Source organism: Capra hircus, chromosome 9 (assembly GCF_001704415.2).
Source record: "Capra hircus breed San Clemente chromosome 9, ASM170441v1, whole genome shotgun sequence".
In the NCBI taxonomy this organism is placed as follows: domain Eukaryota; kingdom Metazoa; phylum Chordata; class Mammalia; order Artiodactyla; family Bovidae; genus Capra; species Capra hircus.
Window position 1 is genome coordinate 79020298 of NC_030816.1, and position 26512 is coordinate 79046809.

General features: G+C 42.9%; 1 protein-coding gene across 1 annotated transcript in view; it reads left to right on the top strand.

Moving 5' to 3' along the window:
* TIAM2 (T-cell lymphoma invasion and metastasis 2) overlaps positions 1-26512 on the top strand; it is a 245820-nt gene that overhangs the window by 95521 nt on the left and 123787 nt on the right. The window lies entirely within an intron of this gene.

Below are 26512 nucleotides of genomic sequence, written 5' to 3' on the forward strand. Positions count from 1 at the left end.
GGCTGTAGCCCACCAGACTCCTCTGTCCATGGGATTCTCCAGGCAAGAATACTGAGTGGGTTGCCATGCCTTCCCAACCGAGGGATCAAACCCGTGTCTGTTACCTCTCCTGCACTGGCAGGCGGGTTCTTTACCACTAGTCTACCCTGAGAGCAGACTAGAGAGTATCATTTCTCGTGGCGGTTGTAAGATCGGGACAGCTCAGGGGGCTTGGGCACTAGGAAGGCACCGAGGAGAGGGCAGGTCTCACCCCCGGTGTTGAGGCTGTTTTCGTTCTGACTGGTGCATCTTACTAGTTGATGTATTGGTTGTTGCAGGGTAAATGTTACAGCGAGAAATCTGAGCAGTTCCCAAAGCACTTTTTGGAATGATTGCAGTTGGTTCCTTGGAAAGGTGTGCAGTGTCTGCAGTTCACGCTTGTTTTGCTAAAACACACACACAGGTAAAGCTCCCCATGCTGAAGTCTGTCTCATCTCTCCTGGGCCCCTTTGTGCCTTGTGGGTCTCAACTCAGGGTGCTGCCTCCAGAGACTGTCCCCGAGCACCCAATATGTGGTGGCCAGCCAGCCACCTTCTAAACTATTACTTTTTTATTTACTTTTATATTTATTGAAATGTTTTTTAAATTGAAGGGGGCTTCCCAGGTGGCTCAGTGGTAAAGAATCCACCTGCCAAAGCAGGAGACACGGGTTCGATCTGTGGGTCAGGATGTGTATGAACATACTTAATCACCATCACTCCATGAGAAAAATGTTTTTCTTATTCCCATCTTACAGAAGAAACTGACCCAGGAAAGGTCAAAGGCAGGATTCAAAAACTCAGGCAGTGTCACTCCCCCAAAATTTAAACTTTAGGCTTTTCAAACAGGTGTCTTTCAGTCCTGGCATTTGAACTTCGTGGAAACATAAGTGAAACACCTCTCCGAGGCTAAGTGCATAGTCCTTCTGAATATTCTAATGTAGATGACACAAAGGCTAGTCAATACAAAGGTTACCAGCTGCTATTAAAATGTGTACCTTTAATGTGTGCTATATTTGTAAATAAACCCAGAAATGTTAGAAAACTTCCTGCTTGCAGGGAACATAGTGTAGAATGTGATAATTCTGCAAAGGAACATTTCACATTTTTAAAACAATAAGAAGCAAACTGAATCTTCAAAATCTGCTCCAGAGCACAAATTTCTCACCACGTGACACTGACTGTGCCTCTGGTGTCCGAGGCAACTTGGTCGTGCAGACGGAGGCCCCTCGAGACCTAGGATTTAGCCTTCCCAAGTCAGGGAGTCGGGACTGCTGCTTATGTGCAGTTGTCCTCTTTGTGGTTTATCATTTACATCCAAGGTTGAAAAGTTGGGGGGCTTCTGGCTGGTTCTGGGCTGTGGGTAAGCTCTGGTTGGCCTGCAAAATATGTCCCTGACAGTATTTTCAGGTTATGTAAGTTAGTTGCCTACCTGTAAAAAGTGGAAAAATTTACAGGAAAGCAACATTTTCAGTGTTTCTTGAAAAGGAGTTTCGGCTGGCCCAGCCCCAGGCTTCTGCATTCCCATGGCAGTGCTGAGCTGGCCTTTCGGGGTGGCTTGTCATGGGCCAGATGGCCACGGTCCCCACCGCTGTGCACAGTCTCGAGGCACTGAGTGTCAACTGCCATTTTTCCTTGACTTAAGTAGTTTTATTTCTAGTAGAATTGGGAGAAAAGTGAAAAAAAGTTGCGATCTACCTCTGTATCCGTAATGGAAAAATAGAAGATGTTTCTGGAGAGCTCCTTTTTTTTTGGCCACGCCTTGCAACACATGGGATCTTAGTTCCCCAATCAGAGATCGAACCCGTGCCCTCTGAGTTGGAAGTGAAGTCTTAACCATTGGATGGCCAGGGAAGTTCCTAGAGCTTCTTATTTTAAGGAAAACAGAACGCAGCATTTGTGTGTGTGTGCTGAAGGCTACTTGTACACATTTCATTTGCTGACAAATGGTTTCTGTCTCTTAAGAATGTAGCACCCAGACCTGCTTCATTCATAGGGTTCAGACAGCTCTGTTATGAGACTGATCCCTCCTCTGGACAGTAAAAATTTCCTTCTGCATTCAGACACCATTCCTTTGCTTCATTTTAGGTCCTTTCTTTCAGCAGCAAATTCTCCCTCACCTTCCTTGAGCTCGGTTCTTGGGCCTCCTGGCTCGGCGGACTGGGAACAGTCTATGCATGCGTGGGAACTCGGGAAGTAGGTTCCATCCTGCCTTCGCCACTGGAGCCCCAACGTTTCCCAGACTTCGTGGCACCAGAGAGGGCCTGTGGCCTCTTTTGCTCTGAGTGGGGTGACACAGACTGAAGCCTTTAGGACTCTCTTCCATGTGCATTTGATTTTTAGTGAAAAACATAAGCTGGTGTTGCCCATCTGTTCTGTTTTACAAGGTGGCTCTGGCTTCATCGTGAAGACGGTCTAAAAGGAGGGAGAGGGCCGGGAAGAACCGTGAACCCTGACTGCTGCTGTTTGTAGGGTGCTTGGGTAGAAGGGGGGTGTAGAATGTGTGTGTGGATAATGATGGAAGGCTGAACTTAATTAGTGGAAGTTTTAGGATGACTCATCTGAAGTCCGGGGAAGGCGTTCTCATCTATCAATTGGTGACTTACCAGTGGAATGTGCTCCCTAATAGAGCTGGGAACTTCCCATCCCTCCGTGTATTTAGGGAGAAGGGAGGGGTCCATCTATCAGGATACTGGAGATGGTTCTCAAATTGGATGAGGGACCAGGCTTGATAAATGGATGACCCACAGGGTCTCTTCAAAAACTCAGATTCAATTATTCTGAGTTAAACTGATTAGGAACCTTTCAGCTAAAACAGTTTCACTTTAGTCCACAAAAAGAAAATATTGTAAGTGGAGTGAGAGACAGAATTTAACACTTCTTAATTACATTGAGTTCTGGGCAGATTACTTGTATTTTCTTAACTTCCAACATAACCCTTCAAAAATGTTGCAAACAGATGTGTCTAGTGGTTAGTATTTATAAGACAGGATTTTACAAGCATAGTTCCTATTAGTAAATGATTTTTTCCTACTAAAATTTTTTATTTTAATAATACCTTATCTGAAACTCATTTTGTAGTTTTATTTCCATTGGTAGCATGATTTTTAATACACATTTTGTCATTTATATAAAATATTACCTGTTACTTGGTATAAAGTGTTCTCTATTTAGTTTCAAAATTTAGAATTTGGGGGAATTCCCTGGCAGTCCAATGGTTAGGACTCTATGCTGTCACTGCCGAGGGTCTGGGTTCAATTCCTGGTTAGAGAACTAAGGTCCAGCAAGCTGAGCACTGCAACCAAAAGAGAAAAAAAAAAAGATTTAACTCCCCAAATTTAGAATTTTATACATTGTCAATAATTGTTAAACGTCAAAGTGTATTTAATTTGGATATGGGGACTTAGAGAAAAAAGGTTCTTTAAAGGAAAGCTTTTTTAAAGAATTTGCTCTAAATCTTAATTTTTATGTCACTTAATATTTGCTCGTTCTTAAAGTAATTAACTGCTCATTGGTTAAATTTTTAGGGCTTAATTTTTATGAAATGTAAGGTACTACTTGGACTTCATAAATATTTACACTGTAAAATCTTTCATTTTCATGATAACTATCTCCATTAATTTTTTTTTTGCACATTTGATGCCTTCAAAACACTTAGAAAAAGATTGTATTATGAAATTTAGATGTGCTGTGGTTTGAAAGCAACCACATACCATGTTAATATTGCATCGTGAATTATCTTAACATTGACTGTAGATTTTGTAGGCACCTCCAGTTTGCTTTTGAAAAACTTGAAAGTCATTTTTGCTCTCTATTTTGTCCTCATTTGGTAAATACTAAGTTTTTCATTGATTTACAGGAACACTGTTTTCTTCTTAATCCACATTTGTGAAGTTGTGGTTTTAAAGCAACACTTTACCATGCTAGCACTGCATTTTGAATTGTCTTAGAGTTGACTGTTGATTTGAAAGGTGCATGGCTGTGGGCTGTTCACGCATCTCTGTGAGGCTAAGGCAGCCTGGAATGTGCAATGCTTCAGGAGAACAGCTGGACGATTTCAAGTAGGCTCCCTCTGGGAGATGTGCTTGGTGGGCATTGATAATGTGTGAATGGCTTATTTTAAATGGGTTTTAGAGTCTTCTGACACAAATACATAGACTGCACTGGATGCTGTTTTTTAAAAAAAGTTTTTATTTTTATTTTGTCTGTTTGTTTATTTACTGGCTGTACTGTACAGCTTGCAGGATCTTAGTTCCCTGACCTGGGCTTGAACCCTGGGCCCTCAGCAGTGAAAGCGTGGAGTCCTAACCACTGGACTGCTGGGGAATTTCCAAATGCTCTTTTCTTTGCGTGTTCACCACCACTGCCATCATCAACATCACTCCACTCACTCACTCATTCATTCACTGACTCAATGGATATTTATTGATTATTGGGTATTCACCATGTGCCAGGTACTTTTTAAAGTGCTAGACATAACAGTAGACACTTAACAAGATCTCTGCTCTGCATTCTTGGGACGGTCTTGTGTTACACAATCTGCATGTGTAATTTCACTTAATCCTGACGACAGCCCTGTGAGGTAGGTAGTATTATCTCCCTTTCACAGATTGAGAAGCTGAAAACTGATGAGTCAAGTCACACCACAGGGTCTAAGGTCAAGGAAGAGGGACCCTAATGTCTGGGGCCTGAGCTGTTTCGCTGGCCCCTGGGAGCAGTGACTAGGTGGCAAAGGAATTCCATGTGTCATTTGTGTGGGTTTCCAGTGTCACACGTGGGAGGTAAAACTTTCAAACTGTGGGAGTTTGGATATGAAGGCCAGCCACGAGTCTCTGGGCTAATTCAGTTGCATTTGGTTTTAGAAACAGACTTGTTAAGATTTTTGCCTTTGGATGAAATGGGGAGGAAGGCCACCTCAGGTAATATTTGTTTGGAGTTTAGGGTTTTCACATGAATATTTTGCATGTTTCCTTTTCTTCTGGTGTGGCTTTCATCTAGGACATTTTTGCAAAGGCATCGCTCAATCCCGTATCTTTTCAGCCCGTGTTATTTGAAATCCTGCTTTTCCATCACGATGCGGCAGCAGACTAAAAGCTTCTTTAGCACGTTATGTATTGTGGAGCTTTTCCTCATCTGTGTTATTTCCTCAAAGGAGGATGTTTATATTTGTGAGAGATTATTCTGTCTTTTTGGAGAAGGCAATGGCATCCCACTCCAGTACTATTTCCTGGAAAATCCCATGGACAGAGGAGCCTGGTGGGCTGCAGTCCATGCAGTCGCTGAGGGTCGGACACAACTGAGCGACTTTACTTTCACTTTTCACTTTCATGCATTAGAGAAGGAAATGGTGACCCACTCCAGTGTTCTAGCCTGGAGAATCCCAGGGACGGGGGAGCCTGGTGGGCTGCCGTCTATGGGGTTGCACAGAGTCGGACACGACTGAAGCAACTTAGCAGCAGGAGCATTCTATCTTTTGGGATCCTGTTTGGGTAAAAGTAATTTATGTTTTTAGTCTTTATTATTACTACTATACGTGTGTGTGTGTGTATACACGTGTGTGCATAGTCATGTCTGACTCTTTGGGACACTAAGGACTGTAGCCCACCAGGCTCCTCTGTCCATCGAACTTTCCAGTCAAGAATACTGGAGTGGGTTGCCACAAGCCCGCATCTCTTAAGGCTCCTGCATTGGCAGGCAGATTCTTTATCAATTGCACCTCCTGGGAAGGCAGTGTGTGTGTGTGTGTGTGTGTGTATGTTTTTTTTTTTTTTTAACCAGATGAAGCCCTTAGAATTGACTATAGATTATTAATACAAAATGATGCTTGATAGAATATTCTTTCTGTATCATTGTGTGTTTGATGTCAGAAGTGAAGAATATGGTAGGAATTGAGTGTCTTGATTTTTAAGCGGAGAGGTTATTTCTGAGTTCATATTCCTTTTTTTTTTGTTCCTGACTTTCTTTTTTTGTTATTATTATTATTTTAATTTATTGGGAGTGTAGATACAATGTAGTGTTAACTGCTGTCACAGAACAAAGTGAATCAGTCATGTGTATTCATGTATCCCCTCTCTCCTGGATTGCCCCTGTCCCAATAGACTCCTTTTAAAATTGTATTCTTAATGTCAGTTTTTCTGTAACTGCTTTAGATTAACTACTTATATCTTTTTATATTTTTATTCTAGATAGACATTATTATCCACCCCATTTTATGGTGAGGGTAATGGGATTTCAGTTCAGTTCAGTCACTGAGGAGTGTCCGACTCTTTGTGACCCCATGAACCGCAGCACGCCAGACCATCACCAACTCCCGGAGTCCACCCAAACTCAGGTCCATTGAGTCAGTGATGCCATCCAACCATCTCATCCTCTGTTGTCCCCTTCTTCTCCTGCCTTCGATCTTTCCTAGCATCAGGGTCTTTAGAAGGCTTCTAAGTCACTAGGAGATGAATTTCTAACTCATGTCCCCTGTGAAATCTGAGATATTTCCACTACATTTTATGTTTATTAAACATTTCTTATTAACTGAAAGTTTATTCCCTTTTACCAATCTCTCCTATTTCTCCTTCCTCCATCCTGGCAACCATTTTTCTACTTTGTGAGTGTATTTGTGTCACTTCCTTCTAACCTTTTATTAAGAATATCTGTGAAAATACAGAAAAGTTCAAAGAATTATATAGTGAATAGTAGACCTAGACAGCATATTAAAAAGCAGAAACATAGAGACATTACTTTGCCGACAAAGGTCCATCTAGTCAATTTTCCAGTAGTTATGTATGGATGTGAGAGTTGCACCATAAAGAAAGCTGAGCACTGAAAAATTGATGCTTTTGAGCTGTGGTGTTAGAGAAGACTCTTGAGAGTCCCGTGGACTGCAAGGAGATCCAACCAGTCCATCCTAAAGGAGATCAGTCCTGAACATTCATTGGAATATTCATTCTCCTCATGCGGAGAGCTGACTCACTGGAAAAGATCCTGATGCTGGGAAGGATTGAAGGCAGGAGGAGAAGGGGACAACAGAGGATGAGATGGTTGGATGGTATCACCAATTCGATGGATGTGAGCTTGAGCAAGCTCTGGGAGTTGGCAATGAACAGGGAGGCCTGGCGTGCTATAGTCCATGGGATCGCAAAAAGTCGGACACGACTGAGCGACTGAACTGAATAGACCCATAACTTGAATTCTACTCTGTAATGGTTAAAATTTTGCTATATTTGCTTTTACGTGTGTCATTTTGCGTTGTGTGTTTGAGGACAGAATATTTCTTTAGTAATTTACATAATGCTCAGATCTTTGCCAAGGAATTCAGTTTTAATGACTATTAATGCATATATCCTGTTATATTATAATAGTATGTCAGAATGAAGCATTAGAAAGATAAAGTTTAGGTTTTATGATGTGGAAATAATGCTGGGTCTTGTAATTTCAGGATGAAGTACTAAACTGAGAGTATTTTGCTGTAGTTGGATGAAGTCTAAAGAACTTGAAAAATCTAACATAGTTTGAAACCCCAAGTGACTCTATAAATTCATAGAACTAAAGTTACTTGGGTGACCTCAGTGATAAAAAATGGAATCAGACAATGCAAACCCATTGGAAGTGTCTGAGGAATGTTGGAGATAAGTCAGTCTTTTGGACAGTTCTGACTTAGAGTGATCTATGTGTATACGGTATATCAGAAGGTCAGAACTGTCTTAAGAATAATAGGGATACAAAAATACTTCCTTGCAATTAATTGTTCTTCTGATATGTTTTCCACCCTCAGAAACATATTCGTTCTGATATAATTTCCTTTCTCTCCTTTGTATCAAGGAGTAGCTGTTCTGTCTCAGGCTTGTTTGGAAGAAGCATGCTTGTTTTCTGTTGGCTGATACTTTATTTTTTGGGTAACAGAAATGATGGCACTGGATCTAAAGGAATAGGAGCTCAGTGACTTAGACTGCATCCTCTCTTCTTTTGTATTTACCTAGACTTTTTTTTTTTTAAAACAGACACAGGTCAAATGAACATTTTGGGAATTCCCATGTTTTCTGTTATATGACTTGGCTTCCGTGGCAACCTTCTGACTTCAGTCCCAGGGCTTGTGGTTACTTGGGTGGCAGGTCTTGGCTCTGCAGTGGTGTGGCCTTAAGCAAGTCACTTGAAGCCTCGTTTCTGATGAGGGGCTTGGAGACGGGAATTTTTTATTCTTCTTTCTCCACCGGCACTAAAAATTCCTCGGTTCTGTGTTCACTAATACAGATTTTTGTGGAGGATAGATGGCTTTTTATTACTACTGGGCTAATGATGTTTTGTGATGGCTCTTATGTGTCAACTAAGGTTAGAAAGTGTATCTTCAAACGTAGATGAACTACTTGGAAACTGTGTGGAAACAAAATTCAGTTTGCGTGTGTGTGAGTGTGTACCTGAGTGTGTTGATGTATTTATGTGTACATAAATGCTCATTTTTTAATGCAGGATAAGGAATTAAAAGCTTGTGTGTCTAAAGCAGCATCTTGTCTTTAGTATCACTTAAAAATCTTGTCTGTTGCATGTATGGATCCACTCATTTTTTTTATACAGGTCTTTAAAAAAATTTTTTTGCTTTTTAAAAAATATTTATTTGGCTGTACTGGGTCTTAGTTGTGGCACGCGGGGTATTTAATCTTTAGTTGTGACATGTACGATCTTATATGCAACTTGTAGGATCTGGTTCCCCAATCGGATTGAACTGGGGCCCCCTATTTGGGATGGTAGAGTCTTAGCCACTGGGTCACCGGTGAAGTCCTTTATTCACATTTTTTTATGAGAAGTGCTTTCTGAAAAAAAACTGTTGTCATGTGTTTGTCTAGAATAACTGGGAAACCTCTGCTTAAACTGTTTTCTTCTATGGACTATAATTTCAAAAACTGAAACTTAAAATGGAAAATCTTACTGCAGAGATGGAATCTTATTCTCTCATTCAGCACCCCCTCCCCAGTACCTCACCTTATCTTTTGGGGAGTCTTGAAATGAGGGGTCTTTTTTCAAAAGTTACAGCAAGACTTCAAAACCTGTGAACCTCTGGTGTATCACTTTTTTTTTAAGGGCAGTTATATGCTTTTTTTTTTTTGGAGAAAATAGCCACCTTTTGGAATAACAGGGACTTCTAGTGTAAGGCTCTGTAGTTTTCAGCTTTCTGGAAAACAAAGTAACTCCAGCAAGGCACAGAGAGTGCACACCCTCTATTTTGCAAATCACAAAATGATTCTGAACGGCTGCTCTTGAGGCAGGGTTTTTATGGCCGACATTCCAGCTGTGGTTTTGGAGACAGAATGTTTACTACCGCTCAAACACCAGGATGGTAGGTGTGTATTCTTCCTGCCAAGGGGCTTAAAAAAGCAGCTGAGGCACCCTTCGAGTGAGTAAACCTTTATTCAGCAAACTGGGGAGCCGCGTTCCTATGGAACTTCGGTGGTAATTCTGGAATGCGGAGCCCACAGCAGCGCAGTCATGGGCGAGTCCGGCGGCTCCAGGCCTGATGGCAGGCTGTTCTGGCTAATCGCTGCCGGCAGCCCATGGAAAACCACTTTCTGGTTAAGCCTGCATCATACTCTTCCCCCAATGGAAAAAATTGAACATGATGAGGGTGTGTAGCTAGCAGACAAAAATACATCCAGCATTGCACAGGATCTGTTTTTAGCTCTTAACGGCCGAGCATTTGAAGTGTTAGCACGTTGTTTCTTGCCTTACCATGGGCAGAAAGAAGAGGGAGTCTGTGGATGTATAGAGAGACCCTAATTAAAAGAGCCTGAGAAGCACTGGTTACATCCAGAGTTCTGGCAAAGGTAAGGCTATAAATGTTCATTTCCCCGCTTTTGCAGTTGAGGCTTCATTTTATGCAGTGAGAGATCAGCGTTTCTCGAAATATTCCTTTTTATTTCATTGGGTGCTGACTTTTGTTTCACAAGATTTTGTGCTTGAGCGGCCCACGTTGGTGGGCACAAGGGAATAGTCCCTTTCAAGCTGGAGTGTGAGGATGCTTTCACTTACCTATTGGTGATTGATGGCAGTTTCCTCATCCTATTTTACTACTGAACTCTCCCCAAGTGGATGGGTATATGCTGTAGGGATTTCTTTTTTCTGCTACGTCAAGGAAGTTCCATTTCTCAGTCTGATCATTTTAAAGCATTAATGGCCATGACCTTATCTTTACCAGTTGCTTCTCTGAGGGCCCGGAAAGAAATGAAAATGTGCAGAGAGATTGTATTTTACAGTTTCCTGGTTATTACATAATTTTATCAGGCCTTACTTTGGAGCTGAGTAAGCTCTTTCATTAAAGAATTTCTTTTCGAACTTGTAATGGGATGTTCACTCTTTATTCATGTTTATCCTTAACTTTTCCTCAAACTTTCCGAAAAAGAAATAGAATCCCTTGTAATCTGTGTGTGTGTGTTGGGAGGGGAACCTTATTGTAAGTAGAAGACTGATTCATGTCATAATCCCTCCGAGGTGGCTCATTCATTGGGCATTTGTCTGAGCCCTGAATTTATCAGCAGCGCTAGAGGGATGGATTCGGCTGAGTACTTCTCTCAGTTTTACGTTAATTTGGGCAAGCGTGTAATTCTCAGAAAATTGGTAGGTGGAGAGACAGAAATAGGAAGCTTTATTGAAGTCACTGTAAACTTGGAAGGTTATTTATAGAATTTCTGAAAAGTCAGTGTGCTGCAGAACAGCTACTGGAGTTTTCCCTAACACGTTTTCAGCGTTTCACCATGGCCCTCCGTCCGTCACACTCAGGAATTCTAAAGTTTTATACTTTCAGTAGAGTGAGGCTATGAGTTATTTCAGGGCAGGTGATGTGTGGGCCTCTTCAGTGGGTGTCTTCCTTTATAGAGAAGTGTTTTGGGGCTGGAGGAATGTGAGTGTTGCCCAAGTAGGTTAAAATTAATAGGGATGTTGGTAGAAACGTAATAATAAAGGTTTTATTTATTACGCTTCCTTTGCATGTAGAAAGTGAAGCTTTGACAAGAGCAGGGAAGGAAGAAGCCCCAGCTGCCTTCTTGTGTAGTCACATTAACACTTGTCAGCCCCTTGATTTTCACCAGAGCTTGTAGACAGAAGCTGAAGTCTATTGAAGAGCCTTCTGACTCTAATCCATACCGACGTGGTGTTTTGAAGGCAAGCAGATAACACCTTCCTTTGGGTACTTTTAGTGCAGAGGGAGTGACTCGCAAAGCCTTCTTCTTACCCCAGGCCTGGTCTGGGAGGCTTGGAAGTGCAAGATAAGGGCTGGGCTCCTTGCCAAGAGATTATCTTTCCGAAGTGGTCCTTCACTTAACCACTAAGTAGAATAGATGATGCTGTCTTGGTGGTCCAAGATTGTGTTTGAGAAGAGCCATGTTGCCCTTTCCCAGAAATCTGAAGTTGGTGCAGGGTCCCTACAGCCTCTTCCTACAACAGCTATTGAATGGATGTGGAAACAATAGAGAGAAACTCACGTTCCTTAATTATCTGGTGGGGCACTTTTCTGTGTCTGTCTGGGTGCCTCCAGGTTTAGCCCACTTTGTAAGATTAATTTACGTAGGGAAAATAAATCTGACCTGAGATTCCTTAGCTCAACTGTGAGATTAAAGAAAAGGCATTTTCTTTTGATGGAACATTCGGAACATTTTTGGACACATTAAATTGGAAAAACAATTTCTATTAAGCCCTTGACAATTTACTTATCGGTTGCTCTGGGTCCTTGTTGCTGTGTGCAGGCGTAATCTCGTTGCGGCAAGCGGGGACTGCTCTTCACTCTGGTGCGTGGGCTTCTCATTTTGGTGACTTCTTTTGTTGCAGAGCACAGGCTCAGTAGCTGTGGTGCACGGGCTTAGGTGCTCGTGCCATGTAAAATCTTCCTGGTGAGTGAGTGAGTGAAGTCGTTCAGTCGTGTCCGACTCTTTGCAACCCCATGGACTGCAGCCTACCATGCTCCTCTGTCCACGGCATTTTCCAGGCAGGCGTACTGGAGTGGGGTGCCATTGCCTTCTCCAGAGGATCTTCCCGACCAGGGATCAAATCCATGCCCCCTCCATTGGCAAGTGGATTCTTATTCTCTGTACTACCTGAGATGTCCTGGTTGTGTTTTTTAGTTTCTAGTGGTAATTTGTGTTTGTCCTTTGAAATCGTGTACCTTAAATAAAGGCCAAGGTAAAAATGACTTTACTAGAAAGACATAAAAAAAAAAGGATTAAGATATGGAATCAGAGAAATAGCAATAATATAAGAGGCAGGGAAAATAAATAAAGTAGATAAACCTGAATTTTTGACTCTTGAAAGGTACTAAACATTGTACTTACAGTAGTTTGGATTTTAGTGATGGTGTGTTGAGTGTCTTTTGATTATTCAGTTCCATGTTAGATGGACTCCCAAATGCTAGGAGGTGTTAATGTCAGTGTCTCAAGGACTATATCTCAGACTCTATTGTTAGCTATTTATAGTCTGTGGTATTGTGGAACTGAAAAGGACCTTAGGCAGTTTTTCAAGTGGGAAAGCTGAAAACCTACAAAACTGAAGCGGCTTGTCCAGAATTACTGAGATGGTTAGTTGCTGAGCTGAGATGCAATACCAGTTGTCGTGTTGATCTTTCTCTATACTACCTGCTTATTTAATTGGGAAGACTTTGGCTCATCCTAGTGGTGCGGTGGTAAAGAATCCACCTGCCAAGGCAGGAGATGCAAGAGGCAGTGATTCAATCCCTGGGTTGGGAAAATCCCCTGGAGGAGGAAATGGCAATCCGCTCCAGTATTCTTGCCTGAAAAATCCCATGGACAGAGGAACCTGGTGGCCTACAGTCCATGAAGTCACAAGGGTGAGACGTGACTGAGCATGCAGCAGGCACACATTCATAGCTCGTCTTGATGTCGTTATAAATTGATAGAGACATGTATACTTACACATATGTACACATACACGTATCCATCTGTTTTCCCCCTTCACTTCCTTCCTCTCTCTCTCTCTGACTTCCATACCTATTTACTTACCTACTTACCAAACCAGACAAGCTTAAAGCTATAGTCAGAGACAAGACAAAGACTTGTTTTTCTTGGATCCTAATAAAGTTCAGAGCCATACACTCAGTCAGTGGTCCTCATTCCCATTAGCTATTGCCAGAGAGTTTTTGGTGCACATGTGTTAACCTGTGTGATAAGGCAGCTTTGGCTAGACTTCACCTGTCAGTCTGTTCCTGTTTTGGCCTTAGATTAAGATGTTTTTTTTTCCATGATCCCATTCTGGTATGAGACTGCCGTTTTCCTTAGTTCTGGGCCTGACAAGAGAGGCCCTGGAAGGGAAGAGAAGACAGCAGACGGACTCTCGCTTTGGTGCCAAGGTAATGTAAGGCCGTTTCGGAAAAATAAACTTTACGTGTGAAGTGATAGACTAGGTTATCATTTCATTCTAGGAAAGGGATGTGGTAAGTGCTACAGATAGTGTCAGGAAGAAGTCGGTCCAGGGCGTTCCCAAACCTTAAAGATAGGTTTGGAAATCCTGGGTATCTTTAGGACAACACTGGAAAGTGATAATGGTCCCCATCCTGTTTTTGTACTTGACCGTGACACATCTCTCATTGCAGAATTGTTAGAGTAGGATTGCTGAGATGTAAAGAGCTCAAGAGATATGTGGAGTGTAGGAGAAGGAAATGGCAACCCACTCCAGTGTTCTTGCCTGGAGAATCCCGGGGATGGGGGAGCCTGGTAGGCTTCCGTCTATGGGGTTGCACAGAGTCGAACACGACTGAAGTGACTTAGCAACAGCAGCAGCAGCAGCAGCAGGGGCTGGGAAGGACAAAAGCTAAAACTCCATATCATTCGAGCCACAGAAGAGAAACTGAGTGGATAGACTCGTTTTCAAGTCATCTGTGGCCATTTGTGGAAGGTGGAGTGACAAGTGAAAAGAGGCATTGTTCACAGACAGTCATAAGCCAGGAAAATCCATGATATCAAGAGGTCATAGCAAGTAAAGAACTCCATGGAAGCAGACACACGTTCACAGAACGCACACACACTGTCACATATGTGTATCTGCATATATATTCTGTTGACTGTTAATAGGATGGTCACAAATGGATCAAAAGTTAAGTACAAAACAGGAAACCTCCAAACTCAGAAGTAACTGCAGCCTGGCGAAAACCTTCATGATAAATCATCAGAGTTCCTTACTAGAGTTGATGCCTTTTTGTCCTGGTGCCTTATCTCACGTGTGTGTTATCAGCGGTTCTCGATGCTTTCCTGAAGTCTCTCTAATAGTGGAGGGTCATGGCTCCGGGGTCTGTTCCCCTTCTGGTGCCTGAGCAGCCCTGGGAGGAAGACTCCTTCCCCTTTGGCTGATGAAGGACCATGCAGGTCTCCCCTCTCTCCTGCCACAGCTGATTCTCTGCAGTCACCCCCATTCACGTGCTGGGATTTCTCCTGAAGACAAGCAGACACACACCCACTCACCTACCCACCTACCCATGCTCTTTTGGATTCCTAGCAACCACGGGATTCTCTGCTCTTCATGGTAGAACTCCTGGCCAAGTTGTCTCTATTCACCATCTTCAGTTTCATGGACCTCATCTTCAGACTCACGTTAACCCAGCTTTCTCCACCTGGACCTGCTCAGGTCAGGTTCCCTGAGAGCCTCCATGTTGCTAACTTCAGAAGGACTCTGTTCTCAGTCCTTTTTCCATGAACCATCAAATGCTCACAGTCTCCTCCCTAAAAAGCCTTTTTTCAATGGGGCTTTGTGGGCAACATATTTTCTTGGTTTCCTTTTTCTTTTTTTAAGTTTTATTGGTGAACAATTGCTTTACAGTATTGTGCTGGTTTCTGCCACGTATCAACATGAATCAGCCACTGGCATGCGTATGTCCCCTCCCTCTGGAACCTCCCTCCCATCGCCCACCCCACCCCACCCCTCTAGGTTGTCCCAGAGCCCTGGTTTGAGTTCCCTGAGTGGTGCAGCAAATTCCCACTGGCTGTCTGTCTTACACACAGTAATGTGTGTGTTTCCATGATTCTCTCTCAATTCGTCCCACCTTCTCCTTGGTTTCCTTTTAATTGGATTCACTGACTGCTCCCCCTGTTGCTCCTGATTTCTTGGCCTTTTGGTCCTGGGCCTCTTTGGTGTCTTCTCTTCCCTTGGTTTACTTATTCCCTCGGGAAGTTCATCCACTGTGTTTATCAGGCATCCTCATGTGCATGAGAGCAGGTTTGCACCCAGGCCCATCTCTTCCTAGAACTCTGGTCTCCTAAAGCCCAGTGCCCACTCAGCATTGGCACTTGAACATCCAGTGGGCATCTCCCACCCGAGACATGCAGAACCCACCTCTTTGTCTCCCTTCCAAGGGAGGGAGGGACTGTCTTCCCCATTCTCCTGGGAGCTTAGACTGAAGATCAGATCGTGGTGTCGTTTTTGACCATACTGCTCACTCCCATCCACCTGGGCCTCCCATTGGCTCTCATTTCACCTGTCTCTAGACTCCCCACCGGAGTCTGACCCTCATCACCTCTCACCAGCAAGACCCTCCCTGCCCTACAGGCTCCGGCTTCCCCCTTGCTGCCCGCAGTCCAGATCAGCCTCTTGAAATATACCCCATGAGGAGGCACGTCTATTCACAGCCCTCTATTAGAGACTTTCCATCTCAATGTGGAAGCCAGAGTCCTTACAGTGTCCCTTAGGGCTGGACCCTGTGGCTCCTTGGCCCCTATCTGACCCCTCCTGCTCCAGCCATGCTGGCCTGCTGCGTGTCCTCCACTCTGGGCATTTGCACCTGTCTTCTGTTTTCGCAAAATCACTGCAGATGGTGACTGCAGCCATGAAATTAAAAGATGCTTGCTCCTTGGAAGGAAAGTTATGACCAACTTAGACAGCATATTGAAAAGCAGAGACATTACTTTACCAACAAAGGTCCATCTAGTCAAGGCTATGGTTTTTCCAGTAGTCATGTATGGATGTGAGAGTTGGACTATAAAGAAAGCTGACTGCTGAAGAATTGATGCTTTTGAACTGTGGTGTTGGAGAAGACTCTTGAGAGTCCCTGGGACTGCAAGGAGATCCAACCAGTCCATTCTAAAGGAGATCACTCCTGGGTGTTCATTGGAGGGACTGATGTTGAAGCTGAAACTCCAATACTATGGCCACCTCATGCGGAGAGCTGACTCATTGGAAAAGACCCTGATGCTGGGCAAGATTGAGGGTGAGAGGAGAAGGGGACAACAGAGGATGAGATGGTTGGATGGCATCATTGACACAATGGACATGGGTTTGGGTGGACTCCGGGAGCTGATGATGGACAGGGAGGCCTGGCGTGGTGCGGTTCATGGGGTCGCCAAGAGTCGGACACGACTGAGCGACTGAACTGAACTTCTGTTTCCAGAGTTCTTTCTTTCCCCAGAATCTGCACAGTCTCCCCCTCCTACAAGTCCTCGCTTAATGTCACCACCATGAGGTCTTCTCTGCTCCCCTTTCTGAATCTGTAGCTCCCCTCCCCTCACGTTACCTGGTTCCCCCCTCACCCTTTATTTTTTTGCTCTGAAGGAGGAAATGACAACCCACTCCAGTGTTCTTGCCTGGAGAATCCCATGGATAGAGGAACCTGGCAGGCTAGAGTCCATGAGGCCACAAAGAGTTGGATGTGACTGAGTGTCTGAGCACGCACTTACCTTATAATTTATGTATTGGCAGGGTTTATTGTTTAGTCTCCCTACTATAATATAAGCCCCATAAAAGGGATTTTTCTTGGGGGAGGAGGTATATTTATTGCTATATTCCAGGGCGTAGAACAGTTCTAGCACAGACTAGGTGCTCAGGAAACATTGATTACATTATGTAGTGGAAATGTATCCTACTTAAGATACCTGATGATGTGACTAAAGCACCTAAGTATGCTAAATACCGTGGAGCCCCTATATTTTATCTCAGAATGTAAATGTCATATTTTACTTCATGATCTATGTTTCTTTATTATGGCGGCAATGTATAGATTACTTAGCATTGGATGGAGTGGAAACTTCAGGAAGATTCCCCCGTGGCTATTCTGCTCACCGCTCCCCCAACCCCACCACCCAGCCAACACGCATACATTGTCTTGGTTGTCATGCCCCACCCCCACAGCCTTCAGGAGGCATATTCTAAGTTTATAATTGATATTTAGAATAATGACCGCGCAGCTTACACTATCAAGAAAACAAAATTCTCATTTGTGAAGTGTTCTCAGTAGGCGGTAGCATAGAAGTACATTTGAACCTTCCAGCTCCTTAGTTAACATTTCAGTTCTTCATTTCATTCTCATGTCCCGATCCCCAACTGCGGAAGCCTCTGCTGCCTGGAGAAAGGGTACCCATGCATGCATGCTAAGCCACTTCAGTTGTGTCCAACTCTGTGCGACCCCATAGATGGCAGCCCACCAGGCTCCTCTGTCCCTGGGATTCTCCAGGCAAGAATACTGAAATGGGTTGCCATTTCCTTCTCCATAGGGAAAGGTATTTATGAAAGGGACATGAGTCACAACCATTCTTCTTATAAGAGGAGCCTGAAAGTTAAGTTGGACGTTTTAAAAAAAGAGCCGGCACAGCTAAATCAATAATAAGTAAATATTAAAAGATATAGGGTATTTTCAGATTTCAAAAGTACAGGAAAATTTGAAATTATATTGGTAGAAATACATCTATGCGACCCCATGGACTATAGCCCCCCAGGCTCCTCTGTCTATGGAATTCTCCAGGCAAGAATACTAGAGTGGGTCGCCATGCCCTCCTCTAGGGGATCTTCCCTACCCAGGGATTGAACCCAGTTCTCCCGCATTGCAGGCAAATTCTTTACCATCTGAGCCACGAGGGAAGCAACAAAAGTAAAATCCAGAATTTCCTACCTTTGGATTCTTACCTTTGCTCCTTAGGGATCTTGGTCAAAGTATTTAACCCATGGAGGCTAACACTCCCTCTCCTGTAAATCAAGGATGGTATGTCAGCTGTTGGGGCTCTTGTGCCCTGCAGAGCCCTGACACACAGCAGTTCAGGACATATCAAACTCTCCCCCTTCTGTCTGCACGCCCATCTCCTTGAGGTGACAAACATTCTCAATTCCTGTAAATTATAAAAGGCAAGCTATCAGTGCTAATGCTAGTCCTTTTTTCCCTCCCCTGAAAGTTTCTGTAACGTTACTAGCTAAAATCTTACCAGGTTTGTTTTGAATAATACATGTTTTATGGAAAAGTTCAGCAGTGATTGGTTTAATTTAACTTCAGGCCCAAGAACAATTTATATTGTGGCTTTCAGATAAAGACTTAAGAGAAATGAATGCTTCAATCAGGCTGTAAGCCAGATGGGAGTAAAATAGTTACACATTTATGAGGGTGAGAAAAGCCCCCGTTTAAATGAGGGGAAAGCCGTGTGGTTTGAGCCTGTTCATTTTTTTAACTTAAATGGAACAGTAATATAATGAAGAAATACTTTGCCGAGAGTAACCTGCTAGAATCACCAAGGTATATTTTGGTCACAGAACATGAGTGAGGTTCAGGAGCGCGATGCCTGCTCCTGATTTACGGAAGCGCGTGCCGCACAGACAAGTCTCAGAGTCAGAGAGGCTGTGTGTTTACCGCCTGTGGTTCTGATGCCTGCTCTTCTGTTTTCATCTTGGTGTGAATCTTGGGAGATGCCTGCCCATGTCTGAACTCGATGGTTGTAGAATGGCTCGTGTTCCTTACAGTTAAAACAGAGAAGTTGTTTAAAAGTCATGCGAACTACTTTGAATCCCATATTCATAAAAATTCCAAGAGAGGGTTATTGAAAAGTCGTGTTAACCATTTTGAGTCTTGAGCATCTTCGTTTTTGGCTGTCACCAAAGCAGTACTGGGTCTGCAGAGATCAGGCTGCTGGCTAACTTTTGGATGAGACGTGTACACTTGGGAGACAAATGCAGAGTGGAATTCAACATTTGGTACTAAAAAAGAAAAAGAGAAATATCCATGCTACTACTGTGCTAAAAAGAGCATGAATAGAAATGTGTGAGATGCATTTTGATAATTTCTGAAAGAAAAATAAGAAAAAAGGTTTATCTTTAGCTGGATTATTTAGACTATATTATTATAGTCTATATAATATGTAGACTATATTATTATAGTCTATATAATATGTAGACTATATTATTTTAGGCTATATTAGTTCTGTAAATTTTTATGGAAAAGGTGATTTAAAAAAAAACCAAACCAAACTGAAATATTTTCAGTTTCTGTGATGGCTCAGTTGTAGCTGGGCCTCTCAATTCACTGACATTCCAGAAACATACCAGTAATATTTGTGGGACTGTTGGGCTCACCACATCTCTCGGAAACTCAATGCCGTTAACGTTATTGGGAACTTGCTTATTGATTCTACAAATGTTCTCATGTTAATTTTTGCATCCCCTTCCTACACAAGCTAATAAGGCTTCTGGGGAAGGGTTCAGATCATAAGTCGCTGTTATTTCTCTCCAGTGCCCAGTACATGGGGGGCTTGGGGGAATGCATAGGTGTGTCTGCAAAAATTCACGCTGAACTGGTGAGTGGAACTCTTCTTTTACTTCAGTTCCCCAAGTTTCCGTCAACACTAAGAACATTTTCTTATTTTGCTAACTCTGCCTCCCACACGAATCTTTGAGCTATTGCTTGCTGGGGACACCTTCTGAGGTGGTGTCCCAAAGTGTCCCTAGGAGATGGCTCACGTGGGATGCTTCTGGGGACGGGGTGGGGGGGGGCATGAAGGTGAAGGTGGTGGGCAGTGACCAGCAAGATTTCGCCCAGCCCCCTGACTCTCATCCCACCTCCTCCTCTTGCCTCCTCCTCCTCATCTCTCTCAACATTGTCCCTGACACTTGTGCCCAGGCCTTGCCGCCCTGTCGCCTTTCCTGAACAGGCTGGGGGCTTTTTCCTCTCAGTCCACTTGTTGATTCGCTCACTTGCAGATTCAGTAGGTAGCCCTGGAGTGCCCGTGCCCTTTCCTGTTCTTGGATCATCCTCCTCTCTCTTCATCCAGCAGAATCCCACACATCCTTAGACCCAGTTCTTCATCTGACTTTTTTAATGGGGTCATTTTTAACTTTCACAGGAAGGATTTGAATGCCCAGTGGTTTGTCTTAATTTGTAGCCTGGAGAAAGGTGAAGGCCTCCCGTGTGGCACGTCCTTGATGGAGAGTCCTTTTCTCTCTTGATCTTCTTTTCTCAGGCTGAAGTGTTTCCCTTGGGTGATGATTTGTTGGATGCTTCGAGACTCTCTAGACCTGGGTTGCTATTGGATCTTATTAGAATGGATGTGTCGTTCTGATGAAATTACCACTTGGCAGTTTTATGAATCATTGTTTTTGAGCTCTTTGTTTGACCATTACTCAAGGAGATGTAAATTTAATTCACAACCCAGTATATAGGCAAACAGAAGCATGCAAAAAAAGTTAGTGTCATAGGACAATTTTTACCCTTACTGGAATGTAATCCTCTCTCTCTGTGTGTGTTTTTTTTTTTTTTTTTTTTCATATTCCGTGCTCCATTCCCATTCTATTCATTTACAAATACTGGTATCAAATCATTGCATAAATGTCTTGACCCAACAATGGGTCATGAACCCTTGGACAAACACTTCTGTTAGCAATGCTGCAGATGTTAATTTCTTTCTTTTTTTATAAAAACAGGTGTGAGTGCTGAGACACTGCTTGTGATAAGTTGGCTTACTAAGGTGATGAACTGTGCAAAAAGCTGGGCTGTTGTCTCTGTGGAATTTATTGCTTTTCCTCTACTGAATACCAGCCATGCTTGTCTTCTGAGGTCCTAGTCCAGGCATCCCTTGCTGCAGATTGGTTTGTCTTTTCATCTGTTAATATGCATTTGGAAGGAGTCCCGTAGAATTGAAATAGACCCAGTGTGACTCCACAATGGATGCTTAGCTTTCGAGGCCTTAGGAGCAGTCCTCATTCTGCCCACTTTTTAAGGATTATTCTCCCCAAGCACTATTCCTGTGGAGATTAGATGTTCCTTTCGCCTGCGTCTTCATATAGATTAGGGTCAAGTTTTCTTAAGATTAGAAATGAGTTCCTTCAGGTCCTGTTACCCCTGCATTTGGAGTGCAGCTCATGGACCAAAGAAGGCAGAAGCAAGTTTGGGCCATATTGACAGAGTTTAAGTTTAGGTCCTTAGTTTCAGTGCTGTGGTTTTAGATGTTTAGGCATATTTGTTCTTCAGTTTCCATGTTTTTATTGAGACAGGCAATAAAATTTTAAGGCAGGGTTTCTCAACCTCAACAGCAATGATGTATCAGTTCAGTTCAGTCGCTCAGTTGTGTCTGACTCTTTGTGACCCCATGAATCGCATCACGCCAGGCCTCCCTGTCCATCACCAACTCCCGGAGTTCACTCAGACTCGCGTCCATCGAGCCCGTGATGCCATCCAGCCATGTCATCCTCTGTCGTCCCCTTCTCCTCCTGCCCCCAATCCCTCCCAGCATCAGAATCTTTTCCAGTGAGTCAACTCTTCACATGAGGTGGCCAAAGTACTAGAGTTTCAGCTTTAGCATCATTCCTTCCAAAGAAATCCCAGGACTGATCTCCTTCAGAACGGACTGGTTGGATCTCCTTGCAGTCCAAGGGACTCTCGAGTCTTCTCCAACACCACAGTTCAAAAGCTTCAATTCTTCAGCGCTCACCTTTCTTCACAGTCCAACTCTCACATCCATACATGACCACTGGAAAAACCATAGCCTTGACTAGACGGACCTTTGTTGGCAAAGTAATGTCTCTGCTTTTCAATATGCTGTCTAAGTTGGTCATAACTTTTCTTCCAAGGAGTAAGTGTCTTTTAATTTCATGGCTGCGATCACCATCTGCAGTGATTTTGGAGCCCCCCAAAATAGTCTGACACTGTTTCCACTGTTTCCCCATCTATTTCCCATGAAGTGATGGGACCAGATGCCATGATCTTCATTTTCTGAATGTTGAGCTTTAAGCCAACCTTTTCACTCTCTACTTTCACTTGAGCCAACTAATTCTTTATTATGGAAATTGTCCTGTAAATTGTAAGATGTTTAGTAGCATCTCTGAACACTGCCCGCTAGACGCCAGTGCCCCAGCGTGACAACCAAAGATGTGTTTCAAGATTGCCAAATGTCCCCTGGGGACCAAAGTCACAGTGGTTGAGATCAGCTGGGTAAACATGATGCCAATTGTTCAGTGAGCACTTAGGTTATTTTCTTACATTTTCTAATATGTAATACAGGTACATGACTTGTGTCATTGCCTTTTTTGACATTTGACACATCTGACAAATTAGTTTTATGTGCTGTAACTATTGGGGAATTGATCAAAATCAGATAAATACTGACTGGAAGTTGAAAAATTCCAAGTTTTTGTATGCATGTGTATATATTTATACATATATCTATATAATGTATTAATAGTTAACAAAATGTTTGAAACAGCAGGCTGTTATAATATTGATATTATAATGTACCAAGTTAAATTTATAACTAAAAATTAATAATAGTACTGTATATTAGTGTTTGCTTTTCACAGTTTTTTTGGGTGGTTTCACATGTATTTCTACATTCGATTCTCGACTCACGGCGTAGGTAGGACAGCTATTTTTATCCTTAAGTTGCAGATGGGGAGAATGAAATGCAGAAACCACAAGTAATTCACCCTGAAACTCACATGCTGTTTAAGAACTTGGAGCAGGGCTTAAACTCAAGTTCTGCGACACAAACCAGTCTGGGATTCTGAGGCTTGTCTCCTTAATGATTGAAGTTCCCCCTGCTGCCACAGCCTCCCACCCCTAAATAAAGGGAACTAAGTAGATATTGTTAGGGTTAATGGTGCGTCCTTATCTTTTATTTTTCCAGCTCTTATCAGTATCTGAAATGTTTGCCTTGTCCAGTGATGGGGTTCCTCTTTCATTATAAAAATCTTTCTGAAACTATGTGGGAAGCCTTGTTGATATCTCATGGTTGGGAGAACTTGAGCTCCCCTTAACCGCCTCGCCCAGCCATAAATCTGGCTTTTGTGCAGAGTCCCCACGCCTCTGTTCTGCTTGCTACATCAGTCAGCCCCCAGCCCTCCTCACAGCACCATCTGGTCCGCTGGGGTCGCCCTTGACTTCCCTGTGGTCGCTCCATCTGGGCAGTCGGTGCTGGCGGAGACAAAGCAGCGCTGGAGGGCTTCAGTTCCCTTTGCTCTAAACTCTATACTGTGTGAAAGTGGAGACACTGGCATTTTTGATGCATCAGTTTGAGACCAAGCTCAAGGCAAGTGAAGAAAAGGTAAAGCTTGAATTTCCTCCTAAAAGATGATTTACTGTGAGATTCAGTAGGTCACAGGGTTGCTGGATTTCTGATGACATACTTGTGAAATTCCTCCACATCGCTGGGCATTTCTGGGGTGGTAATGGATTGCGATTTTAAAAAGTTAGTTTAAATTAGGTGTTTGGGGTTAATATATATGCACTATTATATATAAAATAGATAATCAACAAGGTACTGAATAGCAGAGGGAATTATACTCAATATTTTGTAATAACCTGTAAGGGAAAAGAATCTGAAAAAGAATATATGTGTATCATGTGTATACACATGCATGTATGTATTCATGTATATATACATGAATTGTATATATATGAATCATATGTGAATCGTGTATATGTATATATGAATCACATGTACTTTGCTGTATACCTGAAACTCACACAACATTGTAAATCAATTATATTTCAAGTAAAAAAAAAGAAATGAAAAAGTTCCATTCTTATTTGTGATTTTAGCTTAAAAAGCTACATAGTACATTCATAAGGTTGGGGATTGGAAGGGAATGCAGGCCACAAAATACAAAGGCTTTTTTTTCAGGTTCAGGAGATTGTGATCAATTTTTTTAAATCCCAATATTTTATGATAATGATAAAAAAAATTGTGGAAATAAATGTATACACAGCATAGGATATTTGTGAAGTACACAGAGCCTTAGCACCATTTTTCATTTATTCCTAAGTAACTTCACTTACAGTTTCTCCTTAGCACCATTTTTCATTTCTTCCTAAGTAACTCCACTTACAGTTTCTCCTGGCCGGCTGTGGGCCTTGTGGTACGTTAGTATACCTGATATGTATTTCTGCAGATTACGTACCCAATGTGCATGTTTTTATCTACAGGGGGCTTTTAACTATTTCTTTTCCTTTTAAAAAAATTTCACAGGAAATCTATCATTTGGATATTGTCCGCCTGCTTTCTATCAATAAAATTTTTTTTTAATTTAAATACTATAAAATGCTTTTAGTAAAGGATTTCAGAAACTCAGGGTTGGAGAGAATCTGACCTATTTATTCTATTGCCTTCAGACAAAAGTCCCAGCTGAAATTTGACAGATAAATACTGTTCAATTTGCCAAACTCCTCAGGGACAGTTCTAAAGTTTTCCTCAGAGATTACCGTTCCCTGTCAATAAATTCCTTGTAAATGTTAGATAAATTCTTCTTGCCACAGTTGAGGGCTGTTGTCTTTCTGCAGGAGTGATTGGCCGGGGCTGTTGAACAGCTGGTCAGCATCACCCACGTGTCACAATGCACGTCATATCTGCCTTTGGGCTTTTCTCTAGGCAGGACTGTGTTCATTCTTGAGACATGGCCTCATGGGTTTATACATCAGTCTTTCAGCCAGTTCCTGTTAGGATGATTCCTGCTTATAGTCTGTGCCCAAATCAGCCTTCTAACATGTGAAGCTTTCATTCAACAGGTATCAATTAAATGCTTTTGTGAGCTCAAGATGCAGACCTGAGCAGATTGAACCTTGGAAAGGACAGGGTCTGGGGCTGTGTGTTTTGAAATAGGACATGAAATTTTAAATTAAGATATTTAACTTTAGAAGGAGTCAGACAAGGTGAGGTTACAATCTGCCGCAGGGGCATAAGCTTCCAAGCCCAAGCCATTTTGCACCTTTGAACCCCTCCTCCCCAAAGCCCACCATCTCTGTGTGTCCTCGAGTGGCCGACACAGTGGGCCCCTCTCCCAGTGGCAGCTTTGTGCCCATGGGTTGAGGGGCTTGAGTGGCGCTGTGTGTGCGCATCTTCGGGCATGTGACCCTCTGATCCAAAAGGCCTGACAAAGAGTCGCTGGGAGACTTTCACCTGTGGGTCATCACCAGACCTTGGTCTTGAGGAAAGTAAGCAAGCACAAAGGCTCACTCCCTTCAGCTTGTGGTGGGGGTGGCAGCTGGGAGCTTCTCTGGCCACTTTTAGCTTCTATTAAAATGTAGCTGAGAAAAGACAACTTAGGTGTTCAACTTTCAAAAGGTAGGGTGCTGCTGTTCCGGCTCCCATGTCACATGTGTCATGGGTAACTCACTCAGTGGCTCTTCTGCCTTTTAGATGTTCGGGAGAGCTGCCTATGGAAAGATGTGATCAATAGTGGGCTGGGTACCACTTAAGACCTCATTGGTTAGAGATGCTGGCTTCAGTCATGAGCGGTTAGATTTCCTGCTGATGCCTAAGTGGGAAATCTTTTTGACTTTTTTTTTTTTTTTAATTTAAATTGTGTGTGTGTGTATCATCCTAGATAGGCTTGTGTCTTTGGCTTTATTGGGGATACTTATGTCTTGTACCAGTACTTTGGGAATTTTAAAAGTCACCATCAAACCATCCAAAGAAGCTATACAAGTGGCTAACAAGCCATGAAAAGATGTTCAACATCACTAATCATCAGGGAAGTGTAAATCAAAGCCACAGTAAGATATCATCTCATACTATAGGATGGCCACTATATTAAAAAAAAAAAAAGCCAAATTGGAAATCACAAGTGTTCATGAGGATGCAGAGAAAAATTAGAACCTATACTCTACTGGAGAAGGCAATGGCAACCCACTCCAGTACTCTTGCCTGGAAAATCCCATGGACGGAGAAGCCTGGTAGGCTGCAGTCCATGGGGTCGCTAAGAGTCGGGCACAACTAAGCGACTTCACTTCTTTCACTTTTCACTTTCATGCATTGCAGAAGGAAATGGCAGCCCACTCCAGTGTTCTTGCCTGGAGAATCCCAGGGACAGAGGAGCCTAGTGGGCTGCCGTCTATGGGGTCACACAGAGACGGACACAACTGAAGCGACTTAGCAGCAGCAGCATACTCTACTGACGGGAGTATAAAATGGTGCGACTGCTATGGGAAACAGTATGGTGGGTCCTCAAAGACATGAACAATGGAAGAATCATACGATCAAGCAATTCCACCTCTGAGTATACACCCCAAAGAATTGCAGGCAGGGTCTCAAAGAGATACATATACACCTGTGTTCATAGCATCATTATTCACAATAGACAAGAGGTGGAAAGCACTTTCTAAGTGTCTGTTTACAGATAAATGGATAAACAGAATGTGAGTAATGGAATATTATGCAGCCTTAAAAAGGTAGGAAATTTTGCCACATGCTACAACACAGAGGAGCCTTGAAGACATTATGCTAAAAGAAAGAAGCCAGTGACAAATGTCAAACCCTGTATGATTGCACTTGCATGGTGTACCT